Source organism: Macrotis lagotis, chromosome 2, assembly GCF_037893015.1.
Source record: "Macrotis lagotis isolate mMagLag1 chromosome 2, bilby.v1.9.chrom.fasta, whole genome shotgun sequence".
Classification (NCBI taxonomy): domain Eukaryota; kingdom Metazoa; phylum Chordata; class Mammalia; order Peramelemorphia; family Peramelidae; genus Macrotis; species Macrotis lagotis.
The window spans coordinates 98,144,051-98,158,623 of record NC_133659.1 but is presented as its reverse complement, the minus strand read 5'-3'; the positions used below and the strand labels follow the sequence as shown (position 1 = coordinate 98,158,623).

At 34.7% G+C, this 14,573-nt stretch overlaps 1 pseudogene; it reads right to left on the bottom strand.

Annotated features, from left to right (window-relative positions):
• Window positions 1-11,578: 11,578 nt before the first annotated feature.
• LOC141511108 (large ribosomal subunit protein eL21-like) lies at window positions 11,579-12,062 on the bottom strand (annotated as a pseudogene).
• Window positions 12,063-14,573: the final 2,511 nt, after the last annotated feature.

Here is a 14,573-nt window from a genome sequence, read left to right as displayed (position 1 = left end):
CTATTTTTCTTTAAGTATAGCTTTAACATATTACAATAAACCCCAGGATTTAACTATAAGGGTTGAATGTTTTCCTTTCTTTTCAGCAAGTCCCTAAGAGTTGACAAGATCTTTCTTGTCAAGGATCATTTAAGACCAATGAATTAAAAATCAGGGAGTCAGGGAGGGCACATGGTTTAAACTACAGAGGTGATAAAGCTTTCTATATTTGTGTTATCAAAGAAGTGAATTAAATTGGAGTGAAATTTCCCCCTTTCATTCTTCTTCCTCCTTCCCCCTTCCCCCGCTCATCTCCCTCAGAGTGCAATGTGAAACTCAATTTTACCCTTGGTTGAGAAGGTGCTAATTTGTCTGACAAGTTGTTGGAATCTGAGCAAGTACAAGGTACCCTTGATGTATCAACACCTTCATGCCGAATGAAGCATGCCTTTTATGTGTCAATGTTTAGTAGATATTCTATATCTCATTAGGTAAGAACAATATAAACCACACACAAGCAAGTGGATGTCCAGGCTTAGGGAGAACCTTTAAAGTTCTTACTCAGTGACTGACTGGTAAAGTAAGTCTGCTCTGGAAAGAACTTCATCAGAAATAAACTTGACCACACTCATAGACTGTCTCTCATGTTAAAAGCAGAAGAATTCTCATTAGAGAGAGCAGCATTCCCTCCCTCTTGTAAGGTTTGATCTTCAAACCTCTCTCTCTTTATTGACTACAGTATCCAGAAGTGTTTATCTGAGAAAGTTCCTGAGAGACTGCTTTGGTTATATTGAAAACCTTAATTCCTTTTCTTTTTAATTGCATATTTATTGACTTTTCCATGTACTTCATAAAACTAAGAATTAGTTATATGGGTGACCTTTGCATTTTAAGTATACCCTAATTGGCAACCCATAGTAAACCTGGGAGCAAAGGTATGTTGGAATAAGGTTCATTTTTTTAAACATGAATATATTTTAATTCCTTGAATAAATTGCTAATTTAACTTCACTTGCAGTTAGTAAGTATATAACTTCAAATGCTATTTACTTACTTATAACACCTTAAGAATGGGATTGATAAAACTTCTTTTAAACTTAATTATTTTTTATTTTAGAAAACAGAAAAAACAGCAATTCCCCCTCCCCCTCTACTATCAAGATGCAGATAAGGAGTTGGGTTCACCCTTAGGGAATATATAGAGATCATAGTATTTTTAGGGCAAGAAACCTGCCACAGCATCCTTTTTTGGTGGAGAACAGTGATTTTCCTATGATTATGATTTTCCTAGAGTGGTATGAGATTTCTTTTTTGTCTGGCACCTCTAGAAATCTTAGGAGACCTTCAAATGTCCCTTCAGTGATTATTTATTTATTCTTCATGAAATTTACATCACTGAAGACATTAATTTGATGGCAGAGAAAAAAGTAACATTTAAAAAAAAAGAGGGAAAGGATAATTTTCTCTCATTTGTAGGGCTGAACATTCAGGACAACTCTTTAAAGATCAGTTGCTTCTTAAAGGTAAAGTCTATAAGAGAAAAGTAGAAAGCTATTACATTGATCCAGCTATTTGGGGAAGGCAGTGGGGTATTAGTGTCTGTCCTGTAATCTGAATGATTTGAGTGCACACTTCACCTCGGACATGAGTTAAGTGATCATGGACAAATCATGTCAGTACCTGAGTCTTAGTTTCCTCATTTGTAAAATAGGTATAAAAAATGTCTATGATATTTACCTCACAGATTGTAATTGATTTATCATTTTTTAGCCCTGTATAATATATCAACTTTTGTTATGCCTTTTGCGGTGATTAATTTAAATGATTACATGGGATCTGTGATCTCTCTGCTCCTTTGTTCTTTCCCAGAGTAGCACCTTTGCACTGGCTATATTCTCACTTCTTCATTTCAGACCTATGGTGATCCAGTTCAATTTTACACTATATCCTTCTCTAGAGTCATCTTTCCCTTTATCTTTTTGTTGCTAGATTAAATTATATATCCATGCATATTGTTCTCAGATCTATTTATTAAACTGTAACCTCTTTCTTCACCACCACCCTCATTTCCAACTGACTATTGGATATTTGGGGGCACCTCAATGATGTGGTACATAGCATGCCAGGCCTGGAGTCAGGAAGAACTGAAGTTCAAATATGACCTTATATATTTACTAGTTGTATGACAATTAGCAATTCATTTAACCCTATTTGCCTCAGTTTCCTACTTTAGAAAATGATTTGAAGAAGGTAATGGCAAATCGCTTTAATATATTTGGTGAGAAAATCCTATTCTCATGTTGGACAAGACTGAATTGACTGTACAACAATGGCAACAGCATTGCATATTTTGAAATGGATGTCCCAAAGATACCCTAAACTTATTGTGAGAAAAATCTTTCCCCCAAAACTCTTCCCTTTTCCCCATTTCCCTTTTTACCATCTGGTGAACTACTACCCTCATAGTCACTCAGGTTGATCACCTTGGAGTCATGCTCAAGATATCACTGTTTCTCACACCTCATATCCAGTCTGTGGTCAAATACTGAAGATTCCAACTCTATCATACCTCTTGTAGACACCTCTTCTCTCCTCTGTCACAGCAACCACCTTAGTAAAGGCCCTTATTGCTTCAAATTTAAACTATTACAATAGTTTGATAGGTGGACACACTCCTTTCCTTAGAATGCTTAAATATGGAAAATACAATTTTGATTGTATTGACTGGTGAGTACATCTTTTTATTATTATTATTATTGGGGAAGATATGGTAGGAACAAACTTCAGGTCTGCTATGTAGTACAAGCTAGCTGCTCTTTCAGGAAAATTAACTACTCATTGAGACTTTCATTAACTCACTTAGGTTTCTAAATTTCTTGCTGTTGGTGCTGCTTTTTGGTAGCCCAAGTAAAAAACCAGCTTAAGAAGCCCCAATGAATCATTGAGTACAGTTGAATCAATGCTATATCTTTCCTGATTATCCTTATAATTTCTTTTGTTAACTTGTGGATAATCTGAGTATTTCACTTCTCTTTGGTCCTGAACCTGAAGAACCAGATCTTAAATCAGGATCAAAAACAAGAGGTACATAGTATGTTCTTATCATGTGCCAAGCACTTTCTTAACCAAGGGCAATAAAAATACAAGCAAAAAGAAAGATAGTTCCTGACCCCACAGGGTCTATATTCTAATGGGCTAAAATAACATAAAAGGAAGTTGAAAAGCTTTGGGCAGAAGGAGACTAGAAGTATACAGATGAGGCATGATGGAGAAAAAAGTCTGCTGAGACTAGAATGGAGTCCAAAGAGGAATGAAAAAGTGAATATTTACTGCCCTGGATCTTTCATTAAAATGAAAGTGGTGAAAAGACTATGGGGAACATCAAAAAGTAGGTCTAGAAAGTCTCTGTACTCCAGTAGATTGTTCTCTGCCTAGTGCTGAACCCTCAAGTCAAGAAAGCCTGGGTTTGCACTTTTCTTATTTTTTTGCCCATTGAAATCATTCTCTTCCTTGTGATAATAATACATGGAACTTTAAAGCTTTCAAAATAAATACTTTCTCATAAAAAACTTTATGAAATATTATTATCCTATCTCATGCTTGCATTAATGGAGGTGCTGAGACTTTAAATAACCACACAGTTGGTAAGCATTTGAAGCAGAATTTGAACTCAGACATCCTGACTTCAAGCCCAATTTTTCTATCTCCCATGAAAAATGACTTTTCAGTGTCAAACTCAATTGACATCTACTTGAGACCTTCCCTGATCCCTGAGGTGACAGTGGTTTCACCCTCTGCAACATTTTCCTGAAGAATTTTGCCTCTATTTCCTCTTTGCATCTATTACTGTGGATCTTATATAACACTTGTTCACATGTATTTTTTTAAGTTTTTTATTTGATAGTAAACTCTTTGAGAGCAGAGACATTTTTAGGTATCGAATGCTTAAAATAAATGTTATTGATCTCCAATAGTTAACTTTCACTTTCTCATTAAGTTCTTGTATTTAAGCAAATAAGTTTAAATGAATAATATATTTTAACTTTTCAGTTATTCTAAGTCTCTATTAGGGTTCTTTGATGAAATGATAGAATATTTACAACGTATTTATCACCCTGCCTCTCCTTTCTCTTCTCCTTTGTCCACTGCTTCTCATTCATTCTTTTCATATGTTATAGTTTATGTGTTCTCCAAATCACTGGATCTGATTCTTCTCTAGTTGTATTATCTCTGAACAATATTTCTAGATCATTTTTTATCCCACTTGTAGTCTTAATTATAGACTGTATTCCATTAAATTGTTCAGTGGAAATAGTTATCAGACTTGGAGTCAGGAAGACCTGAGTTCACCTCAATCCTCAGACACTTACAGAAACTAAGCAAGTCACTTCCTTCTGTTTGCTTCAGTTTCCTCATCTGTAAAATGAACTGGAGCAAGAAATAGAAAATTATTTTAATATATTTGCCAAGAAATCCCCAAATAGGGTCATGAAGAGTCAGATGCATCTAAATAAATGAACAACATTCCATTATATTAATGTACATTTCATTCATGCATTTTCCTACTATTGGATGTTCATATTGTTTACAAAAGATTCTGCTACAACAATTTTGGAAAAGACAGATCTTTTTATTTGTTATTTTATTTTCACAATTTGTTCCCAACATTGGAATTCTTTTGTCAAAGGATAAGATTATTTTTATATCTTCAACTGTGTTCTGCTAGATTATTCTCCAAAAAGATTTTTACAAGTTTATAAACTGTTTCTCATCTTGATGTTCTCAGAATGTATTACAGTGCTTTGCACATTGTAAGAATTTAAGAAAGGGTTGTTGAGTTAAGTTATTCATTATGTGGCAGCACAGTTTGAGCAGAAAGAATATTCATTTTGAAGTGAGAGGATGTGAATTCAAATCCTAGTATTTACTAGCTGGGTAACCTTGGCTAAATTGCTGAACTTTATTGGGTCTCAGTTTCATCATTTATAAAAGAGAGCGATTAACCTAGATTTTTGGACTGGATTTAAAACTGTTCCTCGGGTTATACAGCCCTTTATTTTTCCTTTCTTTCATAACTAAAGTCCTCCTCTTTCAGATTCTTGTCACCTCTTCCATGGATGACTGCAATTGGTTACCACTTGTTCAGTCTCTTCCCTCTCCAATTCATTTTCCATATTTTTGTCAAACTCATGCTGCCAAAGTACATGTAACTAGGTCATCTCTCCTCAAGAAGTTCCAGTGATTATTACTTCTTGGAGTCACAGCTGAGAGTAAAAATCATCTCAGCAGACAGATTAAACCATATTGAGGATAACCAATAGATCTCAAACCCTTTCACTGAATTAAGGGAATGTCTACTTCACCTAGATGATTAGGTAGATAAGAACACTTTCTTCTAATGGCCATGAAGCAGGTGCTATTGAGCTTAGTCAGACATCGAAGATGTTATGGTCATCCACTGCATCCTGGACTACTGCCAATCATCCTGACATTTATCTTGTCACTTGACTTTGATAATTTGAAGAGAGAATGGGGCTGATGATTTTGTACAACTCTTCCTCACTTTAATCCAATTCATGCTCAAGTTAAGACATCATCCTGTGATTTCATTGGTCCCCATCAAAAATGAAGAATGAACAATAATTACTTCTTGGATAAAATACCAACTCATTTGACATTTAAAGCCCTTAACAATCTGGCTCCAGTGTTTCTATGTTGATTATGCATGACTCTGTCTCATATACAGGGAATCCTCAAAATCTTCTTGAAATTTTAAGCTTTAATGATTTAAAACTGCACTAAGAATTTTGAGCCACATTTAGTTTAAATTCCAGTCAAATTGGCCTACTGGCTATTCCCCTTTTGCAGAATGTTTCTTTCAATGGCTGGAATATTTCTCTTCTCAAATCTGCCTCTTAGAACCCTTAGCTTCTTTCAAGGGTTAACTTTAGAGGTACTGCCTAAAAGATACCTTTCCTGGTTCCCCCCAGCTATTAGTGTGTGCTTGGCTCTGTATAAGCATTTAGCAAATCCTCTTTCATATTTATTCATTTATCCACTTAGGAAAAAATCCCTTAAAAGTTTTCCAGGAACATCCATAACTTTACTGTATTTTAACAAGTGTATGGATTATGACAAATAATCTAAGTAATGAGAAGCATTGAGGATAATGGTAAGAAGTTTAGATTTAGGGTCCAAACAGATCTGAAACTTACTATATGACCATGGGCAAGTCAGTTGACGTCTCTGAGATCCAGTTTTACTCTGTAGACTTTCTTGTAAAGCATTGTATAAATGTATAAATGGTGCTGATGTGATTATTATCAAAGTTAGGAAAACAATGTCTCTCATAAATGCTACTCTCAAGGTTGTTGTGAAGATCAAAACTTGAAATAGCTATAATGTGTTATTAACTAGGCAAAAGTAAAAATCTCTTCCCTCAGGGAGCTTACATTTTAGTAAAAGAGACATTATAAATAAAGGAGCGATGACCAGGGTAGATATTCTAGTGATGGCAGGGTTAAATCCTTCCATTCATGATATCTGGGCAGTGGGCAAGATGGTAGGCAAGAAGATGACCTATCAGTAAAGTAAAACATAGTTGGAGACTTCTTCTGTGTGTGGCATTCAATCAGGACATTGAGATCTAGGAATGAATTCCCTATCATGAAATTCAATGAAAAGGTTAATTTTTTCAAGTCATGTTCTCTGGACTAATGTAAAGGTGGCATTATTTTCCTCACTTTAATAATAATAATAATGATGATGTTTCAAAATCAACCAAGTGAAACTGAGTCTCAGAGAGATTAACACATCAAGTGTCGGGGTCCCAATTCCCAAATCCAGCCCTCTTGCTATTATGCTACAATGTCTTTCACTTTTTATAATACTTGCCAAAATCCATCCATTTGTTAAAATATAGTAAAAAAAGTATGAATGTTATATACACACACAGTTTTCCAAATGGATAATTATTTTAGAATAAGCAATACCTGCACAAAGCTGTTTTGACTGTGTAGGAAGCGTCAAAAAATTTCCATCTCACCTGATTATTATTTTTCTAGGAAACCAAGCAGTCAGTGGATTATTTTTGTTGTTGGTGATGGTGTTTTTATATTTTATGAGTTCATTCACATTCATTGAATTTTGAGATCACCTAAAAGTGCAGAATAAAGTCAATCAGAAGATTTGTACTTCTCAAGTTCTGTGGTTTGAGATAATATTGTCTATTTGTTATGTTGGATAATCTATGATCATTTTTCTCCTTCTATCCCTGACCTCCTCTTTCCATTGTGCCCACTCCTCATTACACACCAAATGTGGACTCTGATGTATTGTTTCAAATTCAGGTAAATCAGGAGAGACTCTATATAAAAGACAGGAGCCACGTTTGCCAGTGATTCATTCTAATTACATGAAAATCTAACTAATGGAAGAGTCAGTCCAGTCAGAGGGGAGAGGAATGTGGCTTCTTCTCCCCTGTCTTTCCTCTTTCCAGAGACTGACCCCAGTGCACTGTGGAAACTTGATAGCCGTAATCAATAGCCTGTAAAACAATAAGGTCAGCATTACAAAGATTCAGATTTTCTGCCTTCAAATGTAATAGGATCAAGACTGGTGTGCTGAGCCATTGAGGTGAGTCTGACCTTAGCTGACTGTCTGATAAAAGAGCAAGGGGGAGAGGAGAGATAATGGAGTAACTTGGGGAATCTGTGGTTGTAAATACAGTATGAGCACATGTCTACTGCTCAATCTGGATGAAAGGAGAATAATTTTTCTGCTGTTTGACCAATAGAAATGTATACCAAATTTGGCCAAGCCTTGGATTAATTAGAATCGGCATAATTAAAGAGCGTGGCAGTTTATAAATAAGATACATTTATTAGCAAGGCAGTTTGGTGTAATGAAGAATGCTGGGCTTGGAGGCTAGGAGCTTTGGATACTGTCTTTGATATAATTAACATCATATTTTAAAATCTGTATCTAAATACATAAATATATACATAAATATATATATAAATACATACTGCCTCTGACACTTTAAGATTATAAAAATACATGAACTATAAATGATACATATATATGCATTAGATTATTTAATATTATTGTTGGGTTATGATATATAGGTTTTCATGTGCATACATGTCATGTAATCTTATTTTAATAGTGTTGGGGAGTATTCATATCCATATAACAGCACATATATATGTCTACATATGTAATAGGCATGCATGCAGATAAATAGAAATGCACAACTTTATATCTGTACATATAAAGCACAACTGAATATGTATAAATGTACATATATTCTCACACACATATATTTATTCATAATTGAGAATAGGGACTGGCTTTTTTTGCTATCATATATATATATTTATATATGACATATAAAATATGATTCATCTGGCAACCAGGTGGTACAGTGGATAGAGTACCAAGACTGGAATCAGGATCTTTCTGAGGTCAAATTTGGTCTTAGACATTTACTAGTTGTGTTACCCTGGGTAAGTCACTTAACCCTGTTTACATCATCTTCCTCATCTGCAAAATGAACTGGAGAAGGAAATGATAAATTACTTTGGTATCTTTGCCAAAAAAAAAAAAATCACAAATGGTGTCATAAAGAGTTAGACACTATTGAAACAATGGAATTACAATGAACAACAATATGAAAACATATTATATGTATCATGTTCATTACATGCATTTATACTGGCTATATATAAATATTCACTAGGTTCTATTCGAATAGTCTCTCCAGAGAGACTATTCTTTTTTATATACTATTATATGCATTATAATCTCTCTCTCTCTCTATATATATATATATACATACTATAATTACAATATATATAATTATGATATATGCATCATGTATGTATAAATGTGTGTGTGTGTGTGTTTTGAAAACTTTAAAGTACTAAATTAATGTAGCACACTGTTTCTCTGATTATGTTATTTTCATTCTTCTCATCTTTTCCATCTAGTCCAGGGAGAAACTTTGCTGGGACAAGTCACTATTCTGCTATTATTCTTTTATATTGAGGCTCTATTGGACTCTTGCATAGGTTGATAAGTAGCTGGGATGAAAACTTTTCTTCTTAGGCTTATTGAAATGATCTTCAGGACTTTATCAGTAGCAGATGGGATGATGGCAATGAATGACCTCATCTTATTCCCATATATGCTTGATATTTTTCTGTCAGGTTACTATGTTTTAGATAGTTTTTCATTCCACATAGACTGAAAATTGTTATTATTTAACATAGCAAATGATATTTAAAATGTTATAAATTTTTAGGAATCAATGTTCAATCTGGGTCATTGAAGGCATCAGTTAAGGTTCCAGGTTCAGCATTTCTTTCATTCATTCATTCATTTATTAATCTCACTCTTATTTTTTTTCCAGTGAGAGTCAGATTGAAACAGTTTTGGGATAAGCCATTCTCCTATTATTTTCTATTATGGACTATGGCACCAATTGATAAACTGACTTTATCCTTTTTTACCTCATCCTCTTTTCACATTATTTTTGTTTTGTCTGCTGGATTTCTGTATTTTGATTTTTTTTTGTTTTAAGTAGCCTATAGAGCATGACTATATCTATTAAAATGTTGCTCTTAGTTTTTTATTGATCTATTTTATATCCAAGCAATTGAGGACATTTATTATCTTCATTAATAACTTTATTAATCTCATTCTCATTATGTATATTTGGATAGAAATTGTCCTAAGGCAATCTACTGCTATTCCTTATATTCAGTGCTCTTTAGAATATTATACAGGTGGATAAAACAACAAAATTTTGTAGTTTCTTATTTTTATGACTTAATCTTACCTTCACTTTTTTCATTTGAGTTCAGATAGAAATAGATTCAGATAGAAATAGTTCAGCTAGAAACAGACCTTAATTTCTACATCTGAAAATAGTTTTTAACACCTGGGATGCCTATCTTACAAGATTACTGTGTGGATCAAATGAGATAACTTATTCAATAAAATTTTTTTAATAAGTACTTATATTGAGCTGGGCACTATCCCAAAGACTGGTCATAGTTAAAAAAAGAATGAAACTCTCAAAGAGTTTACATTAGGAAGGGGAGACAAGTGTAAGTAAGCAAAAACAGAGTAAATATAAAAGAGAATATATACAAGATAATTTGGAAGGGAGAGCACCAAAACTTGGGAATAGCAGGAATGATTTTGTAGAAAGAAAGGAGTGTTCAAGCTACTTTTAAAAGACAGAATAAAAAACCTTAATGTAGAAGTGAGGAGAAAGTAAATTCCAGGCATGGGGGACCACCAGGACAAAGGCATTGGAGATAGAAGATGAATACTATCTGTGGCAAATATAAATGTCTAGTTTGCATCAGAGTGATAGAGAGAGATAATAATGTATATTGAGGCTAGAGATAGGCTGATTTCTGGTTGTGAAGGACTTTAAAAGTTAAACAGAGGAAGAAAAACATTATCTTAAAGGAAATAGTGAGACACTAGGGTTTATTTAGCAGGAAAGCAACCTGGTCTTTCCTTGAGGAAAATCATTTTGGCAGCTACATGGAGGATAGATTGGATAGACAGAGAGATTAGGAGACTGTTGCAATAATCTAGGAAAGTGGTGATGAGGGTATAAGTTAAAGAAGTGACTGTGTCAGTAGAAAAGGGGTGCTATATGAAATGTGTGGTGGAAGTAGGAATGGAAAACTTTTAGATACATAGGGTAGGAAAGAGTGAGGAGACAAGGATAATACCAAAGTTACAAATCTGAGACACTGGGAAAATGGTGGTGCTTTTAGTAGAAGTAGTGAAGTTTGGAAAAGGGTTATATTTGGGATTGGGTGGGGAAAGTTAACACATTCTATTTTGAAAGCAATGAATTTAAGATATCTCCAGTACATACATTTTGAGATGTCCAACAGCTATCAGTGATATAGAAATAAAACTAAGAGTAGGAAGACTCGGGGGGGGGGGGTAATTATTTGGTTCTGTGAGTCAGTTGTCTAAAGATGATAGTTATACCCATCAGAGTTGATGAGGCCATAGAGAGATATAGAAAGAGGAGAGGGTCCAGGTCAGAGCCTTGGGGAATAGCCACATTAGCTGGCAGCAAATGAGACCATGAAGGAACAGTCAAAAAAGACAAATAGGAAGATTACCCTGAGAAAGAAGAGTCTCCAAAATCAAGAGTGGAAAGACTACCTGCTAAGTGTCAACAGTGTCAGATGCCTAAAAAAAACAAAAACAAAAACAAAACTTTGCAAACTTTAAAAGAGCATAAATGCCAATAATCATTCATAATGTTTAAATGATTTATTTATAATGTTTAAATTCAAATTAGTCATTATTTAAAGAACATTGAAAGATCTTCAAATTCTATATATAGATATGAGATAACAGTTTTCTAGCTCAGCAGGTTTTCAATAATTGTACCATTCACCCACATTTTTTGAATACTAGGACCACCTAAAAGGGAAAACCTAAGACCTGACATTTCCCCTGTTAATGGGAGAATTCTGAGGTGCAGATCTTAGGTTAGAAGCCAAATTTTTTTCCTCCAAAATTCAAGAAATATTTTATTGGTTATTTTTTAAGTCATTTATGCCATGAATTCATAGGGGATTGGTTCCAGCAGCTCAGGTTCCTTGCCATTGGTTCTCACAAAGTCTGCTTCTCTGGGTGGAGCAGGCTGATGTTTTAGTTGAACCCAAGTGCCTTTTTCTTTGGCTTCTTTCTTCTTCTGATCATTTTCTTTTACCCGCTTCAGGAAGCTATCTCTGCACTTAGAGTGCTTAATATGCTCAATATGCATATTAATTCTCTTGGCTAGAATCTTGCCCTTAACCTGTTTGTTTACAACAATGACTACAACATGCTGTGTAACATTATAGACTCGTTCAGTCTTGCCATGGTAACATTTGTGGAGCATTCCTTGCTGAACTGTGCCCATACCCTTGATATCTACAATATCACCTTTCTTGTATATGCATATATATGTAGCCAGAGGGATGACACCATGTTTTTAAAAGGGCCTAGAAAACATGTATGGAGTCCTTCTCCTTTTTTCCTTTTGTGTTCGTCATTTTGGCAATTTACTGGAATATGGCAGAGCCAGCAGAAAGCAATGGTGGAGCCAGTGGAAAGCTGACGCCAAACTTTTTTGACTTTAAAATGCATACTTAGCATTTTTCAGGTTTGAATAAAACTGAAGTGGAACTAATGTGCTCTTATCCACAGGAAACACAATGATGCCTCTACAGAAAATCTTAGAATTTGGTTGAGAAAAATCATCTAGTGGATTGAAAGAATACATTTTAACAAGTTCAAAGCTTGTTCATCATGGTTGATATTTATAATATGAGTTTTAGAAGCTACAGTTTAAGTAGGAAAAAGTAAAATTAATCTTTTAAATGATCTTTTAAAAGGTGTTCTGAAAAAATGTATCATTAACATAGCTGCACAATGAATGGATAACTACTGACTTCCAGTAGCTATAATTCATTACATTGGGGTGGCTAGGTGGCGCAGTGGATAGAGCACGGGCCCTGGAGTCAGGAGTGCCTGGGTTCAAATCCGGTCTCAGACACTTAATAATTACCCAGCTGTGTGGCCTTGGGCAAGCTACTTAACCCCATTTGCCTTGCAAAAACCTAAAAAAACAACAACAGTATAGTTGATTGCAGAGTCTAATAGCCCACTGCTCCTCTTTATGTAATTTATTTTTATTTTATTCATCTCTAGGTATGTGCAGACCTTCCCCAGTGTCTGGAATGTACTTTTTCCTCTTTTCACTTGTTTAAATTCTTCTCTTTCTTGAAGACTCAGCTTAGGTGCCACCACCTTCATGAAACCTTTCTTGGTCAATCACAGGTAAAATTGCTTTCTCCCTCCCCAGATTTTTCTAGAAGCACTTGTCTGGGTCTTTCACACTCCCTATACTCAACTTTTTATCATACCTGTCTTTGTGTAAATATCTTCCTATCAAATGCATGTAAACTATTTTAGGGACTGAACTATTCATCCTTTTCCAATTTTGTATCTCCATTGTCCATATTCTAGCTCTGTAATCATGCTTTGCAAAATGAAGGGGGCATGGATGGGTTTAGAACAGATGTTCTCTCTAAGGTTCCCTCTAGTTTGAAATCTATCAGGATTGTGATCCACCAATAAAATGTTTTAGTCAATTTCTGTGATTTTATCATGTTTGGAATGTCTAGTAGAGAAAACTCTCCATCAATGGAGATAAGAAACTCTTCTTTAACTCATATTCTTAGAATAGTATCTGAGGTGATGCAAGTTTAAGTGACCATTTATTGTTAATACAGTAAGTATGCATCATAAACTTGGGCTTTCTTAAAACCTGTTTTTCCAGAACTATTAATTTCACTGATTGGTCAATAATAGGTCCCAGACCAAATTTCATATGCTCGTTGTTTGATTTTTGATAGTTTAGGGTCAATGTAAATAGCAATTGTTTGAAAACTGAAATTCTGAGGATCTTCCCTTCTCAGACTGATTCTTTTGTGAAGGCAAACTAGATCGTCTTTTGCCTCAGTTCATGCATAGTTCTTTAATTACCGAATGGATGATACTTCAGACAAATTGAATCTTGAGAAATTCCTTAGCTTAAAAAGGCTAAGGTCTCTCACTGTATCTGGAGCCATCTTCAGGCATCTTGACTTGCTTGCCACTGGCCTCCAACGACATTCTGCAGGAGAGAGTGAGAGTGATGACTTTGTGCAGCATTTCCTCACTTAAATCCAGTTCATTTGCAAGTCAAGACATTATCTTGCTGATATCATTGGTCTTTTTTGAAAAAGAAGGACTTTCAACATCACCAACAGTAGAGGCTTAGGGAACAGAACCAGGTCAATTAAAACTATAATATCAATATTATAAAATCAACAGTTTTGAGGACTTTTATGAACCAATGGAGAATGAAATGAGTAGATCCATGAGAATTATATATACATCACCATGAAAACAAATATTTGTGAAAATTTTAAGAATTATGTCCATTTTTGATTGTGGGGAACTGATGATGCATGCACACACATAGATAATAAATGTTTATTGTAATATATGGCTGTGGGGACAGTGAGCTCAGCACTGGGATTACAAATTTTCCCTAATTTCTGCTTTTAGGGAGGTTACAGTGTAATGGGGGAAGACAATAATATACAAAAGGAAGCTTGAAAAGAGGTGGGGAATGATAGAGGTTACCTTTGGCATGATAAAAATAATGATGGAGTCAAAACCAAGGTGAGAAGCTGCAGGCCAATGAAAAGATGGCTGGCATTTTGAACCTGGTAAAGAAAGGTTATAGAAGGAATTTTTGGGTCTGCTCTCCAGCTGCCCAGGCAGAGAGGCACTAAGGATACTGATGATGTGTTGAGTAACCAAGTGGAATCAAGATACAAGATGATATTTCACATAGTGATGAGTTTATACTAGATAGGACATGATGAAGTCATGGTGGAGTTGATACCAAGCTGGGCATTTTGTGGCAAATAAAGAATTCATAGCAATCAATAAATCAACAAAATCAATAAAAATTTATCAAGTGCCTAATATACACCAAACATTCTTCTAAG